The sequence below is a fragment of the Orycteropus afer genome, unplaced genomic scaffold (assembly GCF_000298275.1).
Source record: "Orycteropus afer afer isolate SDZICR_OR568_19922 unplaced genomic scaffold, OryAfe1.0 scaffold00294, whole genome shotgun sequence".
NCBI classification, from domain to species: domain Eukaryota; kingdom Metazoa; phylum Chordata; class Mammalia; order Tubulidentata; family Orycteropodidae; genus Orycteropus; species Orycteropus afer.
This window is the reverse complement of record NW_006921881.1, coordinates 2,668,815-2,678,648: the sequence shown is the minus strand read 5'-3', so window position 1 is coordinate 2,678,648 and position 9,834 is coordinate 2,668,815. Positions and strand designations below refer to the sequence as shown.

General features: G+C 47.8%; 1 protein-coding gene across 1 annotated transcript in view; it reads left to right on the top strand.

The window, feature by feature from the left end:
• Window positions 1-9,834, top strand: part of LOC103205978 (HLA class I histocompatibility antigen, B alpha chain-like) — a 45,304-nt gene that overhangs the window by 34,691 nt on the left and 779 nt on the right. The window lies entirely within an intron of this gene.

The window sequence follows — 9,834 nt, the reverse complement described above, 5'->3', positions numbered from 1 at the left end:
AAGGCTGAGGTTCAAACCCACCAGCCACTCCTCGGAAGGCAGGTTGGGCAATCTATTTCCATAGTGATACCGCCTCAGAAACCCAAGGAGGGATCGCTATGAGTCGGGTCCGACTCAATGGCAGTGAGTTTGGTTTGTTTCGGCAGCTGTGCGGTGCAGGAGGTTCTGGCAGCACCTGGGCGGGCTGAGCCCAAGATAATTCTTCCATGTCCCTTCCTCCCCATTCCCCACCCCTAATTAACAACCAGCCTGCCAGGTCACCTGTGTGCTTGGTGAAGTCTGAGAACGACTTTCAAGAAAATTTAATGAAAAAGAAGTCAAGTTCATTGTTCCCTTTCACTGCGCAGTCCAAACTCATGAATTAACTTCGTCCCTGAAGGGAAGTATGCCCGAAGGAAACGGGTCTTCTTTGCAGCGCCTCGCCCTTAAAGCTGGGTTCCCCTCCTCCAGGAAAATAGCCCAACGACCGGCCCCACCTCCCTGTCAGCAGAGGATTCCTCCTCAGGGCCTCCATTTGGTGCCCACCACTGGCGTCACTGGAGGGGTGGGCATGGGATGCGTGCAGATCACACACCGATTGACACTGTCAGAGCAAGTGACAGCAAAATGCTTGTCTATAAAAGTTTTGTGCAGTATTTCAGCAGAAATTTATTATTTTTTCCTAAAAATATCCCTGTAGTTAGTCATGCACTACTCCTCTGTCAGTTTGTCCTACTGTTGTGGCTTCCATTAGTTGTGATGCTGGAAGCTGTTCCACTGTTATTTCAAATACTAGCAGGGGCACCGGGGTGGGCAAGTTCCAGCAGAGCCTGCAGAACAAACACAGGCCAGGAAGAGGGACATGGTGGCCTGCATTGGAAACAATTGACCACTGAAAACCTCATGACTAGCAGTGAACACTGTCTGATGTACTGCTGGAAGATGAGCCCCTCAGGTTGGAGGATACTCAGAGAAGGAGCTGCCTTCTCAAAGTAAAGTCAACCTTAGTGACATGGATCTTCAGGATCTTCATTTGCTAATATGGAATGACTCAAAATGAGAAGAAACAGCTGCAAACATCGTTAATAATCAAAATGTGGAATGTATGAATTAATCGAGGAAAATAGGAGGTCATCACAAATGAAAGGGAATGCATAAAGATCAATATCCTAGGATTAGTGAACTGAAATTGACATGTATTTGATGCAATGCTAGAAGTGCTCACTCCTTTATACCAAGAAATTTGGAGAGCCATATTTGTGCCCATCCCAAAGAAAGGTGAGCCAATAGAATGCAGAAATTAGCAAACAGTAAATGCCATTAACCTTACAGGTAAGAGATATTTTGGTGAAAATAATTAAAAAATGATTGCAGCAGTGTGTCAGTAGTGAACTGCCAGAAATTCAAGCTGGATTCAGAAGAGGACCTGGAATGAGGTATGTCATTGGTGATGTCAGAAGGCTCTTGGCTCAAAGCAGAGAATATTAGAAAGATGTTTACCTGTTTTATTGACTATGCAAAGGCATTTGACTGTGTGGATCATAACACATTATGGATAAAATTCTGAAGAATGGGAATTCCACAACACTTTATTGTGCTTATGAGGAACACAAGGGTATATTACTGCGTGGTTTAAAATCAAGAAAGACGTATATCAGGATTGCATCCTTTCTCCATACTTATGATGAACAAATAATGGGAGAAATTGGACTATATGAGGAAGAACATGGCATCAGGAGTAGAGGAAGCCATGTTCTTCTTCATTTACCAAACCAAATCAAACTCACTGCTATTGAGTGGATTCTGACTCATAATGACCCTTGTTGGGTTTCTGATGCTGTGAATCTTTAGAAGTAGTAATCTTCCTTCCGCAGAGCTGCTAGTGGACTCAAACTGCTGACCTTCTGGGTAGCAACCAAATGCCTTATACATTCTGTCACCAGAGTTCCTTTCTTTATATAGCAACCTGCGATAAACAGATGACACAACCTTGCTTGCCGAAAGTGACGAGAACTTGAAGCATTTACTGATGAAGATCAATACTACATCTTTCAGTATGGATTACGCCTCAACATAAAGAAAACAAAAATCCTCACAACTGAACCAATAAGCCACATGATCATAAATGGAGAAAAGATTGAAGGTGTCCAGGATTTCATTTTACTTGGATCTACAATCAATGACCATGGAAGCAGCAGTCAAGCAATTATGTGTTGCATTGGGCATATATGCTGCAACAGATCTCATCTCTTTAAAGAAAGAGCAAAGATGTCACCCAGCACTGCCTGTGTGACATCTACCTGTCTGTGGTGCCAGCTCTGAGGAAGACATCTCCTGTGGGTGACAAGGGAAAACCAGAGCTGGGCAGCTACTCCTTATTAAGAACGAGGAACCTGGGAAAAGTCACAATTTTGCCATCTCAGAAGAAGGGTGCACGTTGACTCCTGCTGGGGCAGAAGATTGCATTGAGGGAAGGGCAAAGGGGGTTGAGGGGCACTGATGGTTCTAGCTCTCCACCCAGGAGATGGATACATGAAGGCCCCTGTAGTTAGTAAATGAAGATTACACATATGTTTTAAGGACCTTGCTTATATGTGTCATATTTTACGATTAAAAATAAAGAGAAAGAAGGGAAATTTTGAAAATAAAAACAAGCTGAGCTGTGGTTCAATTAACTGTCAGCTCTGTGTCTTGAGTTTTCACATTCGTTTATTCACGTGCTAGCCCTGTCCCCCAGAGCTAAGAACCTCCCTGTGCAGCAGTTTCTTCCGCTGCGATGGAAGCTTGGGTTACACAGAGGTGGATGCACGGACTGGACCTAAAGCCGAGGTCGCCCGTAGTTACAGATGGGAAACCGTAGGCTAGCCTGAGGTGGCCGAAAGACGCAGAAAACGAAACTTCTCTACACAGTCCCAGCTCAGGCTTGCCAGAGATCCATGAATGCTGAGGGCTGGACCCAAGTTTGAATACACGTTCAAGGACCCCAACTTTTCCTCCCTGACTGCAGATTCAGGTCCATGCTCAAAGCGCTGGTTTGTCATGCGCAATGCCCGCTTTGTCATGGCGAATCTCCACTATCCGAGGCTCAGAAAATTTGGTCTGGGTTCCTGTGCCCTTAGCTACTAAAGGCGAGCTAAAGGAGGAACTGAGCTGAGACCTCTGAAACGGCGCACGCGGAAAAGCTCTCTAGGGTTGGTAAGGTCAAAACCCGGGTCCTGGCGGATGGCAGAGCGCAAGACCAGCGTAGTGGATCCGTGCGGCTCTGCATTGGGTTCCTTAGTTTGCGTTTGCCAGCCAAATGCACCTCTCCACCCCTGTCCCACCTCCCGCCTGTGCTTAAGGTTGCCCACGTGACCCGCATTCTGGTACATAGCTGGTCCAAGCGGGAAGGAGAACAAGGGGATGTTCTTTGGACCATGATAAAAAAATGCGGTGCAGTGAGATTAAAATGAAAAAACGGGTCAAAATTGGAACTGCAGGATCTGGCCGAAGTGGGGATGGAAAGTTTGGCTGGAGCCCTTTTGGAAACTGTGAGTGCGGTGAGTTTTATTCATTAACTTCCCCCAGCCCCCGTGATGGTACACAGTGGGTTTTAGGAGCTCTGGTAGCATAGTGCCTAAGGCACTTGACTGCTAACCAGGAGGCTGGCGGTTCAAACCCACCAGCCACTCCTCAGAAGGAAGGTTGGGCAATCCTACTTCCTTAGTGATACTGACTTGGAAACCCAAGGAGGGGTCGCTATGAGTCGGGGCGACTCGATGGCAAAACAACAACAACAACCCAGGGCTGAACTCAAATTCCTTTGGGTTTTCTAGGGACAAGGTGCCTGGAGGCCCTCTGTGGGGGCAGGGGAGGGAGAGAGAGAGGGGAAAAGAAAGAGGGAAGAGAGAGAGAGGGGGGAGAGAGGAGAAAGAGAAGAGAGAGAGGAGGGAGAGAGGGGAGAGAGGAGAAAGAGGAGAGAGAGAGAGAGAGAGAGAGAGAGAGAAGAGAAGAGAGAGGGGAGAGATAGAGAGAGAGGGGAGAGGGAGAGAGGACGACACAGGGTGGGCACTGTGAATACCTTCAGAAGCTCACATCTGGCTGGCCTCACAGCAAAGACTCCTCCACCTGCTGGGAGTGGTATATTATGCAGGTTAGAAACCTAACAAAATGGAAGTGGCACTTGATTTTCCCACGTGTTCATCTCTGGGCACTGCTCACTCCATCTGGGCTTGTTGATTGACTTCATGAGAAGGGGGTGGGGCGTGAGGGATTACATGGAGAATTCAGTTGGGCAAAATGAATTAGTTTGTGTGTGTGTGGTGAAGGCCATGAAAGGCTGTTAAATACATTTCTGATCAGCTGTGGAAGCTAAGCAGACTGCAGCTCACATTAGACACTTCAGAGCCAGTGTTACAGCACTATATAGAAACAAGACAGTTCTTACCCAGCACCACTCATTTCAGAACGGGTCTCCCCTCCTCTTGCAAAACAGCCACCCTCCCACAGAGGATTCCAGGTCTCTTTCCACGATACAGTGGTGCAGCCACCACCACCCAAGTGCCCATGGCTATACTGTGTGATCCCCTCGCTGAACAGGATAAGCTAACACCCTGAGCTGGTTCACAGCGTTATAACCAGGGAGTAGAGTCCTGGAGTCCCCATTAAGCCTATTCCAGAGCTGAAATGGCCACCAGGAGAAAATGTAGAAGGAAAGGGGAACTCCCTTCTTATGACTCTTTGCTTAGGCAGTCATGGAAGGAGGCAAAGATGCAGCCACCAAGTACACCAGGAAGACTGAGACCTAGAAGAAAGAGGATGGAAAAAAGAATAAAATGCCAGAGGTTGGGGACACATGGGAGAATCTGGTGCCACTTCCATTTTGTTAGGTTTCTAACAGGCATAATATATGACTCCCAGCAATGGAGGCATCCTTGCTGTGAGGCCAGCCAGATGTGGGCTTCTTAAGGTATTCCCAGTGTCCACACTGGGGCACAGCACTTATATGAGTCAATCCTAATGTCCCTGGACTTACTCTAAGGATCCACTACCCTTGGTGGTCTTCCCACAACTCATCTTCTCCCTGCCTTCTGTTCTCTTGGCAACCCAGGCGCATCCTGCTCCTCCCCTTTTTGTTCCCTGGGTAGTTTAGGAAGGAACAGATGTGCAGACTGAAGTCAGCAGTTTCAAGAATTTATTGAGTGGTTCCTGAGGGTGCATTTTAGGACAGTCAAATGCCTTAGGCACTACCCCACCAGAGCTCCCAGAGCCTTACCTATAGGCAAAGGATTCTAAAACAGGTACAGTCAACATTACCTGTACTGGGAGGATTTAATTTTACTTTTGAAGAAGAGGGGAATGTGGGTAGGAGAGATGTTGAGAAGTAAACAGCATTTAAAATTGAAACATCAAAAAGTAGCACAAAGGTATGCTAGTTAGAGATATTGAGATAAATAACAAAACATAAGGTAAAAGGCTCAGAGCTGGTTGTTTTCCAGAGATCAGGAGAATAGTGCTTGGAAGGAAGGTTGGGGAATCTACTTCCATAATGACACCACCTCAGAACCCAAGGAGGGTTTGCTATGAGTCTACCTGTTTTTGTGTAACTATGCTTGAGGCATTTTCCTGTTAATTAGAAGTTTGGCAGTTCAAACCCACCAGCTGCTTTACAGAAGGAAGATAAGGCTAAGATAAATCTTCCTTAAAGATTTACCTCCTTGGAAATCTAATGGGGGTCTCCATGAATCAGAATGGACTCAATGGCAGTGGGTTTGGTTTTTGGTTTATTATTTCATAAAAAGGGAAGTGGAGCCAACTTCTGGAGAGTGCGGTTCCTGGACAGCCACAAGGGGATCCTGCATTCCTCTTTCCTCTGGCCTTTGCCTGAGGGCACCCCATCCAGCACAGCCCTGGGCACCACTGCTGCTGAAAAGTGAGAAGGCAGAAAAGCAGCCACAGACCCTTTGTTCAGAGCGGCCCAGCTGGCTCCAGTCTCTGTTGCACTTAGGAATCCCTGGTGGTTCAAACAGTTGACTGCACTCAAATGGTGGTTGGGGTCCACCCAGGGGGGCCTCAAGAAGAAAGTTCCTGGACTCTACTTCTGAAAAATCAGCCACTGCAAACCCTGGGAGCACAGTTCTGCTCTGACACATGCACATAGGGTGGCCACAAATGGATGTCAACCCTCACGAGAAGGATTCTATGGAAGGAAGGCTTATTCCACAAATTGTTCATTGTTAATTCATTGTTGGCAACCAGAGACAAATAGCATAGAAAAGAACTCACTTGACAGAACCAGAGGGAGGCAGCTCCAAGAACACCCCCAGCGACCAGAGCCGGACCGCGACATGTGGCCCACAGTGTGCATTGCAGGTAGAGTCTTAGCCTCAGGGGAGACATCTCCAGTGGGTGGGAAGGAAAAATCAGAGTTGGGAAGCCATTCCTTGTTATGAATGGGAAAAGGAAAGAAATTCTTATTACAGAAGAGGGGAGCATGCTTACTGGGGTGGGGGAGAGGGGAAGACTGTGCTGGGGAAGGGCACATGGGGATGCTGGGAGCTTTCACAGGTTCTAGCTCTCAACTTGGATGTATCCAGGAAGGAGCCTGTCATAAGTAAATGCAGAGTAAGTATATGATTAAGGATTATGGTAGTTCAGTTTGTGTGTCAACTTGGTTGGGCCTGGTTGAGTGGCTGAGCAGCTGGTGGTAGCTAATCCCCATGAGGAGACTGGCAGTCAATTCCATGGTGGGACCTACCACAAGCATCTGGGTAGCTGCCTTTGGGTATGTGGTCTGCTTCCTGTATATAAGGAGAAGCCTTGGGAATGGTCTCTAGCCTGTGGCACGCTTGGACCCTGCATGTAGCCATGTCATTGCTCAGCAGCCTGCTGTGCTATGCCAACCTTGGGACTTACAATGGACTTAAGTTAATGGCCTGCTGTGTGGTTTGGTAACTTTAGGACTGTGCCTTTTTCCTTGTCACCTTGGGGCTTCTCAGCCTCAGTAGCCAGTGGCTGTCTGAGTGAAGAAATGCCTCTAGCTCCAGTGGGCCGGGAGCAGGAGGCAGAACTAGACCCCAAGGTTGAGGGGCTTTTATGCAGCCCCTAGAGCCTGGCACTTTGAACTTGGACTTAAAGCTTTCAAACTATAAGAATAAACTCCTGTTTGTTAAGGCCATCCCATTTGTGGTATACTCCTGTCAAAGTGGCACTAGGTAACCAGAACAGGGATCTTGGTGTATACGTGCCATAAAAATAAAGGGGAAAGAAGGGAAAGTTCAAGACTGAAAGCAAGCTAGGGTGTCATAGAATCTACAGTCAGTCCTGGGTCCTGCATTTTCAAATCCATCTATTCTGGTCTCAGCCTTAAGTCCCCTCCAGGCCCCCACTATGCCCCACCCACTCCACCTAGCTAGTTACTTAACTTTCCTGGGTGACAATTTCTCCTATGAATATCAGGGGCAGTTACCCAATCCATCTGGGAAATCAATTCTTTTCAAAGATGAAATTCCTACCAAGGCCTGTAAATTTGAAAAGAGACTTCAATTCTGTAGGAAGGTGTGTGTGATTGGGAGAGAGACAGATGTCAGTCATACCATCAGAATCTTTGATGTGGTAGAAAAAAAAAGTGAAATTGTTTACTACAGATTCCTAAGTAAGCACAAGTAAGCCAGTGAAACCCATGTGAAATTGGTCATTACAGAGTAGTAAGGAAACACTCGGGGAGCTCTGGTAGCGTAGTGCCTAAGGCACTTGACTGCTAACCAGAAGGCTGGCGGTTCAAACCTACCAGCCACTCCTCAGAAGGAACATGGAGCATTCTACTTCCTTAGTGATACTGCCTCAGAAACCCAAGGAGGGGTCACTATAAGTTGGGTCAGACTCGACAGCACATAACAAGAACAACAACAAGGAAACACTCGAGGCCTGGCAGTGCAGTGGTTAAAGTGCTGAACTGACTGGTTGATCATCAGAAAGGTCTGTTTAGTCAGACAGGTTTGTGGTTGGAACCCACCAGCCTCACTCTGCAGGAGAAAGACGTGGTCAGCTCCTTAGGTGGAAGTTTTACTCTCCAGGTCACTGTGAGTAGGACTGGGCTCCACAGCAGTGGTTGTTGGCTTTTTTGTACTGTGCTTGCTGTCCATTGATGTGCACCTTGCCTATTAGTTAATCTGCCACTGTCTGTGATTACAGATTTGGAACAGAAGCAGCCTAAATACCGTAACCCTCACGCTACTGCAATACCTGTCACTGCCATAATACTGGAGAGGAAAAAGAAGGAAAGAAAGTTCCCAGACCCAGTTAAGGTTTTCCATCGTGCTGCTAGATGCTCAAACTCTGACTTTGACCCTAAGCCTCTTCCTCCTCCTATGTTCTGAGACCTTGGCTTCCCCTCGCGAGTGCAGAGCCAAAGCGTGAGCATCAGTCTCAGGCTTGACCTGGCGAACTTTCCACTCCAGCCTCTTCACAAATCTGCCTCAATATTCACTTTGTAGAAGACTTACTCAAACTAAATGAGGAACTAAAAGACTCTGGTGCTGCGCTGGGTAACACCCGAGCCTGGCCTTCAGAGGACAGGCAGGAAGCTGTGGCTGAGCGCTGCGGTCAGGGTTGGTCAGGAGCGCGGGCTGCTTCAGCGTCCTTCAGTTCAGGTTTGCCCACTATGAGGGTATCCCCCACCCTCTTCTCCCGCCTCCCTCCTGCTCTCAAGCATGAATGTCCAAGTCACCAGCAACCTACACGAGATGGCAGGGCCAGGTGGGACCAGGAGCCTGGGCACATCCTTTAGACGGTGGCTTGAAAAGTGCAGGGGAGGAGGGCGAGATTAGACACGAAAAATGGGGAAAATAGGGGACCGCACGGTTGGGGTGGAGGAGAGAACCGAGTCCTCCCTCTTGTCTAGTCCACAGCGGGTGACTAGAGGAGAGAGACTCCTGGACTGGAGAGCGGGTGCCTATTTGGAGATGGGGGAGCACTTCATTTTATTCCAGATCCGATCCCCGCAGGTCTGCGGCTCTGTCAGCAGGGGATTCTGGCAGTTTCTGGAGAGCGTTGAGCCCAAGACACTTTGGATTCCCCAGAAAAATAACTCTCTTGGTGGAAGGGAGCCTGAGGGTGAGACTGCCTTTGAAAGGAATTTTACAAAGAAAAGGTCAACTTCATTGTTGCCTTCAGCTAGAGAGTTCAGACTTGTCAATTAATTGGTTCAGGAGGAAAAGATGCTGAAGGAAAAAAATGGGTCTTCTGGGTATGTTGTTTTTATATAAAATTGTGATTTGCGTGAAAGTTTACAGAGCAAATTCACCTTCTATACAGTAGTCCACACACACATTGTCTCATGACATTGACTACAATTTACCCCAATGGAACAGCTTCCCTCCCACTTCTTCCCCATAGTTACCTCTTCCCTGTGTCCATCCCTCCATACTCTCCTGCCCCCTGAGCTGTCTCCCTGTGCATAGACAGCCCTTCTTTCTCCCATGATTGCTCTCTCCAAGGAGTGTATCTACCTCAGGTAAATGTTTAACTCATATGCCTGTCTTTTAAAACTCACTTTTCTTGAGCTGAAGACCCACTTCTGGGCAGAGTAGCGGATTAGGGGACGGTGAGTGCCAAGCCTCAGAGCCGGAATCCTCTCTTGGGGTGGGAGCGCAGGGTGGTGGCGGTGGCTATTTTTCTAGAGGAGGGGATCCTGGCTTTGTGTGTAGGGGGCACAGCATAAGAACCCATGAAGTCCCTCTTTGTTCGCACACCCTTCCCTCCTGGGACTGGCCAATTGATGGATTTGAACTTGGTAGCGACAACAAAAATGACCTTAACTTTGTCTTTGTAAATTTCACTTCGAAGGCTTTCTCTCAGACATCCCTGGGCACAGAA